The 13,790-nt window shown below is 37.0% G+C and overlaps 1 long non-coding RNA gene across 1 annotated transcript; it reads right to left on the reverse strand.

The window, feature by feature from the left end:
* Positions 1-1,109: 1,109 nt before the first annotated feature.
* On the reverse strand, positions 1,110-3,916 carry LOC129349853 (uncharacterized). The gene is made up of 2 exons (XR_008603011.1): positions 3,250-3,916; positions 1,110-1,483 (listed from the first exon to the last, which is right to left on the reverse strand). It is a non-coding gene; the product is annotated as an uncharacterized LOC129349853 (long non-coding RNA).
* Positions 3,917-13,790: the final 9,874 nt, after the last annotated feature.

The following is a 13,790-nucleotide window of genomic DNA, read 5'->3' on the forward strand; positions in this document are numbered from 1 at the left end:
ACAAGTTGAAAGTCTGAATGCAAACATCGGTTAACGTTAGCTTGTTCAAACTATTTTGCGCATGCTAGCACAGTGACAGACTTCATTTGTTTAGGCTGACATTATCTTGTTCAGACCCATGCTGCAGTTAGCATTATTTATTAAGTTTAACTAAGAGGCTAACAATATCTTGTTTCAGCTAACATAGCAGCTGTTTTTTTTTTTTTTTTTGGTTGCTCAGGTTAATGTAGTGGCTAGCGTTATCTTCCATCCATCCATTATCTATACACCGCTTAATCCTCACTAGTGTCGCGGGGGGTGCTGGAGCCTATCCCAGCTGACTCGGGCGAAGGCAGGGGACACCCTGGACAGGTCGCCAGTCTGTCGCAGGGCTACATATACAGACAAACAAGCACTCTCACATTCACACCTATGGGCAATTTAGAATAATCAATTAACCTCAGCATATTTTTGGACTGTGGGAGGAAGCCGGAGTACCCGGAGAAAACCCACGCATGCACAGGGAGAACATGCAAACTCCATGCAGAAAGATCCCGGGAAAGCCGGGACGCGAACCAGGGACCTTCTTGCTGCAAGGCGAAAGTGCTAACCACTACGCCACTGTGCAGCCCACCTAGCGTTATCTTGTTCAGATTAATGCAGTGACTAATGGGATTTGTTTAGGCTAGTATAGCGGCTAACATTACTTTGTTTATGGTAATGTAGCAGCTAATGGTGTTCATTCAGGCTAATGTAGTGAATGATGTTACTAGTTTAGAAAAATACAGTGACTAATACTATCTTGTACTGACTTGATATACCTTGCTTAGACTAATGTAGTGACTAATGTACTTTTTTTCAGGCTAACGTAGTGACTAATGGCACATGTTTAGGCTAACATAGTGGCTAATGCTAGTTGTTTACACTATCAAAGTGACTAATATTACTTAGGCTAATCTAGTGGCTAACATTATCTTGGCTAGTTCTAGTGTGGTACCAATGTTAGTTGTTGAGGATAACACAGCTATAGCCCCCTGTAGCTAGCTCCATTCTCAAGAAAGCGATATTTAGCTCTTGAACGGGAGATTAATTTAAATCTGACACAAACATTCACTTGTACTCAGGAAAAGTTAATTTCAACTCCAGGACTGACTCATTTTCATTAGCCTGGACTCATTCTTTATTCTGAGTTTTGTTTTGAAATTATCTTGAATTATGGAAAATGCGGAGCAGGTTTGGTCGTATTGTTTAAAAAATAATTTTTTTAAAGTATCAATGTCAAAGTTACTATTGAATCAGAGGAATCAACATCAGTAGCATTAATATTTAATCTCCGCTGATGTCGTGTCTTTGGAGGTCGGCAGGTCATATGGAGGCTCTGACCTCGTTGTGATCCGGCTGAACTGAGCATGCTCAGTCTGGTTTCCTCACAGAGTCAGACAGATGTCCCCGACTGCAGCCTGCAGCCCATTAGCCATGTTTAATTATTGATCTCTATGGAGTCCTGCAGCAGGCAGATGGACACACACACACACACACACACACACACACACACACACACACACACACACACACACACACACACACACACACACACACACACACACACACACACACACACACACACACACACACACACAAGCATTTTAATATGAGTGATTCTGACGATTTACAGTGAAAGACCATAGAGAATCTTAGAGAATCTACTCTATGTCGTTTCACTGTAAACAGTTAAAAGTTCATAAATATTATACAATCAGAGTGGATCTTTTTGTCAAACTGAGATGGGTATTTATTTAAAGTGTGTTTTTGTAGCTCTCTGTTCCATGTGGAGTGTAATAAGCCATATAGATAATAAACATTTCATATCATGTATGTTTTGTACATTAGGAATTCATTTTAGAGAAAATCTGAAGATTCCCAATTTTTCCCTGAAAAAGATTTTCATGACTTTCAGGAGCAGTTTTTATTTTTATGTTTATTTGTTTGTTTTGTGATTGCTGGTTATGACCATATGAAAGTGAGTGAGTTCTGAGCTACATCTCTTTGGTTTTACTGTGAGACCGTGAGGTGGATTTGGGTGATTAAACTTACAAATGGTGGAAAAGCTTCAAAATTATGACCCCAAGTTTCACTTTCAAAAACGTGTTTCTAGCTACACCACTTAAAGCACAACAAAACCTAAAACCATAAGTGTGTATAGTGAAAAATAGTGCTCATGTTCTTAAGTTTTGTAGTAAAAGGTTTATATTTTAAAACCTTTTATGCTTTGCATCAAATTCAAATTATTGTAATAATTCTTTTATTGTGATAAGTGTTTTATGACTCTCAGGTACTAGTGAGAAACAGTATTTCGTTTCATCCTGTGTATTTTTGTAAATCCCTTGTGAGAAATGACAATAAAATAAAACATCTGATGTGATTTTGTGAGTAAATCGCTCTAGTCCTTGTTGAACTGTGGTTTACCTGGTGACATGAATCTGATCTGTAGTTCACCTGTGAAGTATAAACATTTCAGTACATCCATGCAGTATCGAAGCTCTACGTCAGGGCTATTCAATTAAAAATTGACTCAGGCCGGATTTTCAGACTAAGAACATGAGCTGGGCCGGACGTTTTTAGCAGACAGTGAGCAAAGTTAACCATTTAAAATAAACACAAACAGATACGATAACAAACACACTGGATGTTTATTAACGTATTGCCACATCCAAAAGGACATAAACACAATAGAAGAGCAGTACTTAGTCTAAACCTGTGCTGAAATACTGCTTCTTTAAATTTTACATTTCAAACACACAACTTCAACACATTTTGATAGGGAAATATAAGCACAGGTTAAGGTGCATATGAACATAAAAACTAAGTGCAGATTAGAAACACCATCTTTTGTTTTGGTCACATCTCAAAGTGCATTAAAAAGTAACTTGCTTAACAGTAACTTTTCAGAACTTGAGACATTATTCTTCTTTTGAAATAACAAAAAACAGAGTTTTTCCCTGTCCATATTTGGTCTCATCTGAGACAGTCACATCTTCAGTGCATATAATCAAAAAAATAAACAGTAGGCACAGTGATAGTTACTATCCCTTTGAAACGAAGTAAAGCTGACATCAAAGTGCATAATAAAGTGCAACTAAGTGAAATAACTGTCAAAACAAAATGTCTTTCTTAAATATTAAACTTCTAATAAGTGACCAGAAAATAGTCACATAAATACATAAAACTACCTTTAGTGTCTGCTACAGCACGCTGCTTTGTTGCACTTACCATGTCTCGAAGACATCTGTGGCGAGAATGTTTGACGTGTCAGACCTGTTTGATAGCAGATGTCACACTCGTCTTAACTTTATCGTCCGTTAAAACTTCATCCACGACAGCCAACATGCAGTCCTTCACAGTTTCTGAGTCTGTGAACAGCCTCTTTTTCGTGGCCCTTTCCTGAGCTGTGCAGGTCCGCTTCATTGTAGTACAGCTCCGGTTGTAAGATGCAGTCAAACTCTGAATTATAGCCGCTCTCTCATGACATCCCTCGGGAAAGTTTGTCCGAAACGCAGCATGTTTTTCCAATGTGGTGTCTTCGGACATGATAATCTTTCAGCGCTGCAAAGCACTCGTTGCAGAGTAAACGCATTGGTTTGGCGTTCGGACTTGGTGGTAAATAAATAAATACTTGTCAGTCCACGCAGGATTAAACCGACGGTTTTCCTCGCCGATTTGTCGTTTCAGGATAGAAAAAGACATGCTGCCCTTTTCGCCTGTATAGAACTGCTAATGTTAACTTTTCAAACGCGTCTCCTCAACACAATGCATTGTGGGTTAGTTGCTAGGTTACGGTAAGTGTTGCATTCAATGTTTGCAATAATGTTGGAATTTTTGTAAGAACTTGTCAGTGTTACTGAAAGATGTTTTTCTGTTTTTCTCGGACCCAAGTCCCAATCACTCGGTAGTTGCTTTAGGGCCACTCGAGGGTTGCTTTCGGCCCGCGGGCCGCTAATTGAATAGGGCTGCTCTACGTTTTTGTTTTTGAGTGTCAGAGAGCAGCTGGTTAGACTTGAATTGCACTGGAAATCTGCAGAAACAAGCTCCTACCTTTTGATTATTAAATCACTGAATATATGAATGACTGCACATACGATAAATATTTCTATGAGGAGAGGAACAAATGAGGAAAAAAACTTAAAGTGTGCTGGATTGAGAGGAATAACAGAATAATAATAGTCTGTACAGCTCTGATGTTTATTTAACTGCATCATTCATTCAAACAGCTCAAACTCAGCAGTAAACCACCGACTGACAAATATGTTTGGATAAAACCTTCACACATACATGAACACTAGGGCATAATCACTACACATAAACAGAGTGTTTTTAACAGCAGCTCTGTTGCTGTTTTTTTTTATTGTAGTTTATATTTTGTTCAATCTTATATGACAATAAATTTTTTTTAAATGTGTTCTTTTCTTTTAAACTATATATTATTATCATATCATGTAGATATATATTTACATAGTGATAATATATATTGACATGATATGTGTGGTTTCTTTACATGTCCGTTATTTTACTTACTGGTCTCTGGGTCCAGACAGGCGGAGGTTGAGGGGAAGAGGGTCGACCTGAATCAGGACTTGGGCTGAGCTTTGGTCCCACCAGTTTTTCTCAACAAACAAAGGAACCTCTTCCACCAGGACTTCTTCTTTTTTTGTTTTTTGACCTCCACTTCCTGTACACGGTCTTCTTCTTTGTTCTTTTCTGCTTCTGCAAGTGCCGTCTCTAGTTGTGATGTTAGGAGAGACTTTTCTGTCTCCCATCGGCACTGTCATTCTTCAATTTGCAGCTGAATTTTTTTCCAGCTGATCTTTTATTTCATCGACCTGTTTGACCAGACAGGTTTCAACCTCCTTTTGTCTTTTCACTTCAGCTATAGATGCTTCCATTTTTTCAATTATTGTCAATGAGTGGGAGGAGGTGCGCAAGAAGAAGGAGAAGCAGCTTAAGGATCTCGTCAGAAAAGGGATTCCTCACCACTTTAGGGCAATAGTATGGCAACTGTTGTGCAGTACCCAGAACATGCCAATCAAGGATCAGTCTGGTTCATCTGAAGGATGGCCAAACCCACACAGAAAACGATCTCCAGACCCTCGCTGATCTGTCTTGTGGACTCTGCCTCTTGAACCACTAACAAATGTTTTAAATGTACAATTTGCGCTTCAGCAGATAGAGTTTCTTCAGCTAGGATCTCACTATGGGCTCTAGAACCTGTCTGGCCGCAGGCTCAGGTCCAGGTCTAGCTATGGGCTCCGACTGGGGTCCGTCTGTGGGCTCCGGCTCGGATTTGTCTGTGGGCTCAGGCTTGGGTCCATCTATGGGGACCAGCTTAGTTCTGTCTACGGGGACCAACTTGGGTCCTTCTTCATGCTCCAGCTTGGGTCCGTCATCAGGATTGGGTCTGTCTAGAGGACCAGCTTGGGGTCCGTCTCTGGGCTTCAGCTTGGGTCCATCTATGGGGACCAGCTTGGGTCCGTCTATGGGCTTCAGCTTGGATCCGTCTTTGGGCTTCAGCTTGGGTCCGCCTTTGGGCTTCAGCTTGGGTCCGTCTATAGGGACCAGCTTTGGTCCATCTATGGGGACCACCTTGGGTCTGTCAATGGGGACCAGCTTGGATCCGTCTTTGGGCTTCAGCTTGGGCCCATCTATGGGGACCAGCTTGGGTCCTTCTGCAGACTCTGGCATGGGTCCGTCTATAGGGACCAGCTTAGGTCCATCTCAGGGCTCCAGCTTGGGTCCTTCTTCAGACTCTGGCTTGGGTGCGTCTCCGGGCTCCAACTTGGGCCCGTCTGTGGGCACCAGTCCGTCTGTGGGCATCAGCTTGGGTCCATCTTTGGAGACCAGCTTGGGTTCATCTTTGGAGACCAGCTTGGGTTCGTCTTTGGAGACCAGCTTGGGTTCATCTTTGGAGACCAGCTTGGGTTCATCTTTGGAGACCAGCTTGGGTTCTTCTACGGGCTCCAGCTTGGGTCCGTCTCCAGCCTCCAGCTTGGGTCCTTCTGCAGACTCTGGCTTGGGTCCGTCTTCAGGCTCCAGCTTGAGTCCGTCTATGGGGACGAGCTTGGGTCTGTCTCCGGGCTCTGACTCGGGCTCTGTTTCCGTGGTTACAGCGTCCACATCACTGTCAGGGTCAGTCGGCCACTGGGGGATGGCTTGTGGTAGCGTCAACCCAAATCTGATTTTGAGACAGGGTTTCTTTTTTCTCCTCCGTCTCTTATGTTCGTTCTGTTGGAGTTTGTTTTGTCTGCAGAGCAGGAAAATCTTCTCTATTGAGGACGGGTGGCAGGTCGGCCTCCTGGGGCTTTGGTGCTTTAGTCCAGGGGTTAGGAGGATGCAGGTCTTTGGGCCGACATTTTAGTTCGACATCATGTTCGTCTACCTCGGCCTCTAGCTGCTCAAGGTTTATAGGCTTATAATGTTGTCTGTGCTGTTTTTATTGGTGTTGTTGGTCCTCTGACTACTTTTACTGAAAAGCCCAACCAGGGACAGGAGTTGAAAATTAGCTTAACGCTAAACACTCTATATGTAATACATCAGATGTGTTCTATGGTAATAACATGCTTCCTGATCGAATAAATAATAAAGACACTCATTCATTTGCTTTAACCTCAGCACTGCCTTTCCTCACATTTCCAACAATACATTAACACACACAAACACACACACACACAAACACACACACACACACACACACACACACACACACACACACACACACACACACACACACACACACACACACACACACACACACACACACACACACACACACACACACACACACTGTTATGTGTTATGATGTCATCCAGCGTGTGTTTCTCTGATAAGCTCATCAAGACGGTGATTCATGCTTCATGTTGGAGGTCTGAGAGAAACACCATGTTGGAATCCAGTCACTGGATTTTTACGACAATTTATTCAGACCCGTGATTAAGTTGTGCTCCATTACAATATAAAACATTTATTTATAAATATGTGAAGCAAAAACCTACAAACTTTCAGCAGCAGCTCAGATTTAGCTTCTCTATTCATTACTTATAATCTAAATACAATAATAAAACACCTACAGTTAATATAGCTCTACATTAAGTTCAATTAAATTCAATTATTATTTTTTGCTTTTACTCACTTGATGACTGGTTAGTTTTAGTTTAGGAGTTTTATTCCTGTCCATTTTTAGATTTTCTTTGTGATAAATTCTGTTTTTTAAAATTGTTTATTTTATTCATTGTTATAATTTCCTTTAAATGTGTAATAATCTAATTTTTTTTGCTTTTTAAAAAAACAAGTGAAGCATTGTCATCTTCATGTATTTTACTTATTTTTTGATTGTACAGTTTCATTTTTAATTTGTTCATTTCATTATTTCATTAATTATTATTTTGTGGTATAGTATTTATGATTTTTATATTAATATTTTTTGAGTATGAGTTTTACATTTTAGATTAATTATATAATACTAATTATATATTAATTATATATTTATAAATTCATAATTTATTAATTTGTATTAATATACAAAGTACATGTATGCATGCATTTTAATGTGCAATGTGTAAAATTTCTAAATATTATATATATAAAATAATGCATATGTAATCTATAAATATATTTATTTTTTATTATTCTTACATAAGAACGTTTTCATGTATTTCACAGATTTTAGGATCATAAGGTTTTTTTCTTCCTTTAGTCATCTTTTAAAAGGTAAAATGAAGCTAGATCATTTATATGAATTGCATTTTATTATTTTAATATTATTCAATTATTATTTATATATTTTTACTATTATATTTGAAGTATTTTTAAAAATATTAATATATATTAGTGATTTTACACAAAACCCAAACTTTGTATATGACATAAACATGTGTTGTTTTCATGACTGGACTGTTAAATTTTTAATTTCCATTTTTATGAAACAAAACATATAAAACACATTTTTGCGTTTTTAAAATATTTTAATTGTTCTCTAATATCTCTATTTTGAAGAAAGTTTTCATTTCGCTTCATTTGCATTATTCATATTATGCAACACTTATGATTTTCATAGAATTATATATTTTTTATTGACTTCCACACACCATCAGACTCTTTTATTTAGCCTACACTAATTTTTTTTTTCTCATTTTTTTTTACAGTTTTTTTTGTTATTGTTCTTCTGCTTTGTCTGATCTCTTTTGACTTCTGGTAACTTTTCCCTCCTTTTTATTTTTGTTTCTTGCGCCGCTTCATTACTTTTCTTTCTTCAACTCTTTTTCTGGCAGATGTTGGCCACATGTTTGAACCTGCAGGTCTGAAGCTGCTGTTTCTGTTTCACCTTCAGGTCTTTGGCTCCATCTGCTGGCGGCCGACACACAAACAGCCACTGAACATTTATTATTTAGTCGGACTCTGAGCTCTTCAGTGTCTTTTATTATTTATTCAGCAGCTTCACTTACCTTCAGGATGAATATTTTACATGAAGGAACATAAAACAGTTGTAACATTAAAACTTAAATCGCAGTCGTCTGAGGCCCAAACTGCTCCATTATTCCAACATTTAATGAAAAAACAAACGTCAGCAGGTCTAGAATTTAGTCTTCTTTCCTGTTAATCATCTCATATTCATCTGGTGACCCTCTGGAAGGACCCGACCTTCATGTTGGGAACCAGCAGCTCCAACAGTAAAACACCTTAAAGCTCCGATGCATCACGATTAATAACGTTATTTCTTTTAACTTCATAAATTTAACTCTAACTTCATTGTTTTTGAATGCACAGATTTTCCTTGTAATGACTGAAGTCAGATTTTTATCAGTAGAAAATATGAAAAAGAAAAATTCTGCTTTAATGTTCAGCATTTTATTTCCAATATTATCATGAGTTTATTATTAACATTAAAAAATCAGCAATCAGCTTTAATTTATCACCTTCATTTACAACATCTCAACTAATTATGGAGCATTTTAATGACATGTCATTAAAATGATCCATAATATCTGCTACTTTTACTTCAAAAACTTCAGTATGCCCAATTTTTATTTTTATTGAGGGCTCTAATCATCATGTTTTAATATATATATATATATATATATATATATATATATATATATATATATATATATATATATATATATATATATATATATATAAATAAATAAAAGGAAAAATGAACTTTGTAGAGTTTGAAAAGTGACTTTATTAAATTATTTTTGGGGACATATTGCCGTTAACATTTATAGCTTTTGTTTATTTTGTCTATTAATAAAAACATCTGTGTGTATTTGTTTTTCAGCTTTTCAGATTATATCACCTAATTAAACCTACTTTATTTTTAAAATCTACTTTTAAAAATCCCTAATTATATTTTACAAATCACTTCCTGTTTATTGGTTTATATTTACTCTCAAATGAATATTAATGGAAATTCAAAAGCGAAGAAACAGCGAAAAATTGTTTTACTTCATACCAAAATAAATTTAAAACACTGATATTATTTTTATTATAGTTAATGTAAAAATTAAAGCTGTTATCTTGTTTTTTTTTGTTTGCAAAGCAGCACTTTCTTTTTATCTTAACATCAGGTTTGAAGTTTTAATGACTTATTTATGCGTTCTTTGACTGCTGTGGTTGATCATTTCAGGCTGTTCCTTTTGTTTTTCATCAATTAAAAAACAACACATCACTCAATTAAATCCGTTTTATGATTCTGACATTTTACAGTCCTGCAGAAGTTGAAACAGTTACAGCAGAGGGAGGATTTGTTTGTTTTACATGTGTTTGAGTTGCTCTGCTGCCCCCTGGTGGCCGACAGTCAAACAGCATAATACACAATAAAACTGTATTATTATTTTCATTATTTTGTGTACAAGATACCATACCATTTTTGATGGGTTTTTTCCCCTCTCCATAGTGATTCCTGTAATTGTCACTTATTAATCCGTCTAAGTTTTACTTTTGGCTCAGTGTTCATATGTTGACAAGTTTCAGCTGACTGGATTGTAGGACTTTTACTTCTGAGTATTTTAAAACCTGGAACTTCTTGTACTGCTTAAATTATGATCAGTTTAAAGGAGAACAAGGTTCCACTTGGGTTAAACAGGCTCAGATAATTAAGGTACTTTTGACATGTTTTAATGTTAGAAGACAAAATACATTTTTTCTGTTTGTCCATAAAGTAAGTTTATTATATCTGTTGCAGTTTTGTCCATTTTTACCAGATTTACAGGACTGTTTCTTCACCAAACAGATGCTGTTTGAAGCCCACAGAGGCAAATCTGTGATATTTTTAATAGAAATAAAACTAACTTGACTGTGATGTAGTGTTACCTGGCTCACAGACCTCAAATCAGTGTCCACCAAATTAAATTTAAGAGTTTCTGACACCATATTAACGGCTTTAACAGTTTTTCATGGTCCCAGGAAGAAAGAAAACCATCTGGAAGGCCTTTTTATTCACAACCTACCAGCCTTTATGGACTTTATATCATGTTCCTCTTGGTTGTATGTAATAAATACAATTAGGAATCTTGCATCTTCAAATGTGATTGGAACTAAATTTGGCACAGATGTTCATGGTCCCCAGAAGATGTTAATAAAGGATCTGGATGTTTCCCCTATTGCCAGGTATTAAAAAGTTTATAATGTAATGGAAAAAATTTACATTTACTGTTTAGATTGGGACAAAATTTGGCATACACGTTCATCGTCCCAGAGGATGAATCCCAGGTACTTTTTTAATGTCCCAATGTTTCCCCCTTGTGGCACCAGATGACCAAAGACTATTGATCTAGTAAAAATCCTCAATGACTACAGTTTAGATTGAGAGAAAATTTGGCACCGAGATCCATGATCTCAGAGGATAAATCCCAAGAACCTATATTTACTGATGTGCCATCAGATGGTCAAAACTTCACTTTCAGTAAAAGTAATAAAAGGTGTATATAACAAATAATAACGAAAAACTTACATCTACTGATGAGACTGGGATTAAATTTTGTATAGATGTTCATGATCCCCAGATGATAAGTACCAAGTACTTATTTTATGTGGTGACATTTTCCCCCGCTGTCACCAGATGGCCCAAGTTTTTACTTTTAGTAAAAATCACATCTACGATATGTATTGAGACAAATTTGGTACAGATATTCATGATCCCAAGAGGGAAATAAATTTTGTGATCTCTCGACAACACCAGAAGGTCAAAGATAATTTTTATAGCAAAACTCCTCAACATCGAAAGGGTGGATTGAGACAAAAATTGGTAGAGATGTTTATGATCACCCGAGGATGACTCTTCAGGGTTGTTTCAATGTAATTATAAAGCAAATTTGAAGCAAACTTTAGAAATTTGGAGAAAAAAGTTAATTAATTAACAATTAGCAGCATGTTGAGCCTCACAGAGCTGCAGTTTGGTTTATTAGAATTATGAAAATATCAACTTTGACAACATTTTAGACCAGTGGTTAGGGAGGTATCACAGAGTTTAACTGATTTTTCGTGAAATGCTTATTAATTATTCATATTTTATTTTAATGTAGATATATGGTTTGTGCTGCTGTGGTTTATCATCAGAGGATGCTGTTGTATCTCCTGAATATTTGCTGCATTGGACTGAATAGAACATTAAACAGTCTAAGCCTTAAAAATGCATATTTCTTCCAACACAAAATTAGGAATAATGAAGAAATGTGCCTTAAAACAAGTGTCCAAACACGCTTGTGTCTAATGAAGAGACGGTAAATGACATTTATTAAGTAAAGGAAAAATACTTCTTGTTTACTGCTCATGAAATAAGCAAATACAACATATTTGCTCATGTCAAACCAGTAAAATATGCATCCTGATGGGTCACTCTGTCATATAATCTCCTACAATCAATTTATTAGACATGATGATGGTCCAACATCATGAATGTCTGAACCCAGTTAGACCAGTCCTCATTATTCAGACTCTAACTGTGTGACGACAGAAGACCATCGAGGTCCTCGGCATCAAGCCTCAACCTGAACCAAACTCACACCAATTCTCACCCAGCAGTAAAACATTTCTGCTTCCATCATCAGGTTGGATTTAAGGTGGAAATTATCACACAGCTGCGCTAAAAAAAGTAAATAGTAAGAAAAGAGACAGATATTACCTGGTTTAAGACACGATTTTCAAGCTGCAAAGATTGGTTGAATAATCCATTAGCAGAAAATTACTTAGCAGATGCTTAGATAATCAAATGTTTTTCTTTTAGGTCACCTTGAAAGCAACCACAAAGTATTCACTAGTTGGCTAAAACATCTCTGAAGACGTCGCTTTGGTATCTTATACTAGTATTTGGCAATATTTTCAGGTTTTGCCAAATGATTACGTGACAGAGAAACCCTGTCAATAAAATCAGAAATAAAGCCCAAATTTTCTTATATAAATAAGGAAATAATAACAAACGGTGTATGTTCGCAGTGATAAGCAAGGTTAGGGAGTTATCTTTACCGGGTTTTCCCATAGATTGGTTTGCTCTTAACAGCAAGTTGTGTCTTCTTGTTAATGGTAAAACAGCTAGCTGCGTCTAGCTAGTTACTACTCTTCCCTATGAATTAGTTTGCTCTTCATTGCTGGCTTCATGTAGCTAGTCACTACTTTTCCCTCTAGACTAGTTTGTTCCTAACTGCTAGATTCATCTAGATAGTCACAGCTTTTCCTTATATTTGGCAAAACTACTAGCTGTGTAGCTACTTATTAGGTTTTCCCAAGATTTGTTTGCGCTTACTTGCTAGCTGCATTTACCTAGTCACTACTTTTCACTGTAAATAGTTTTGTTCTTAACCACTAGTTGCATCTAGTTTGTCACTACTTTTCACCATCGATAGGTTTGCCCTTAACTGCTAGCTGTTTCTAGCTCGCTACTACTTTACACCATAGATTTGTTTGTGTTTAACTGCTAGCTGTGTCTATCTAGTCGCTACTTTTCCCTATAAATTAGTTTGCTCATTGCCGCTGGCTTCAGCTAGCTAGTCACTGCTTTTCCTCATATATGGTAAAACTACTAGCTATGTAGCTAGTTATTACATTTTCTCTATAGATTAGTTTGCTCCTACATACTGGCTGTGTTTAGCTAATCACTGCTTTTCATCATAGATTGGTTTGTTCCTAACCGCTAGTTGCATCTAGCTAGTCACTACTTTCACCAACACCACTGCTAGCTGTTTCTAGCTGGCTACTATTTTTCTCTATAAATTCATGTGATAGCAACTGCTAGCTGTGTCTATCTAGTCACTACTTTTTCCTACAGATTAGTTTGTTCCCAACTGCTAAATTCATCTAGCTAGTCACTGCTTTCCCTCATATATGGTGAAACTACTAGCTGTGTAGCTAGTCAGAACTTATTCTCTAAAGATTTGTTTGCTCCTACCTGCTAGCTGCGTTTAGCTAGTCACTACTCTTTACCATAGATTGGTTTGTTCTTAACCGCTAGTTGTGTCTAGCTAGTCACTGCTTTTCAACATAGATAGGTTTGCCCTTAACTGCTAGCTGGTTTTAGCTAGCTACTACTTTTTCTCCATAAATTTGTCTGCTAATAACTGCTAGCTGTGCGTAGCAAGTTCACCATAGATGGATTTGCTCTTAACTGCTAGCTTCTAGCTAGCTACTACCTTTTCTCCATAAATTTGTTTGCTACTAACTGCTTTCTGTGTCTACCACTAATTATGTCTATTTAGCTGCTATTTTCCCCAAAAAACAAAAAACAAAACAAAACTGCAGTGATATGGTTCTTATAGACAGGCCAGTTG

This window comes from Amphiprion ocellaris, chromosome 10, assembly GCF_022539595.1.
Source record: "Amphiprion ocellaris isolate individual 3 ecotype Okinawa chromosome 10, ASM2253959v1, whole genome shotgun sequence".
NCBI lineage: Eukaryota > Metazoa > Chordata > Actinopteri > Pomacentridae > Amphiprion > Amphiprion ocellaris.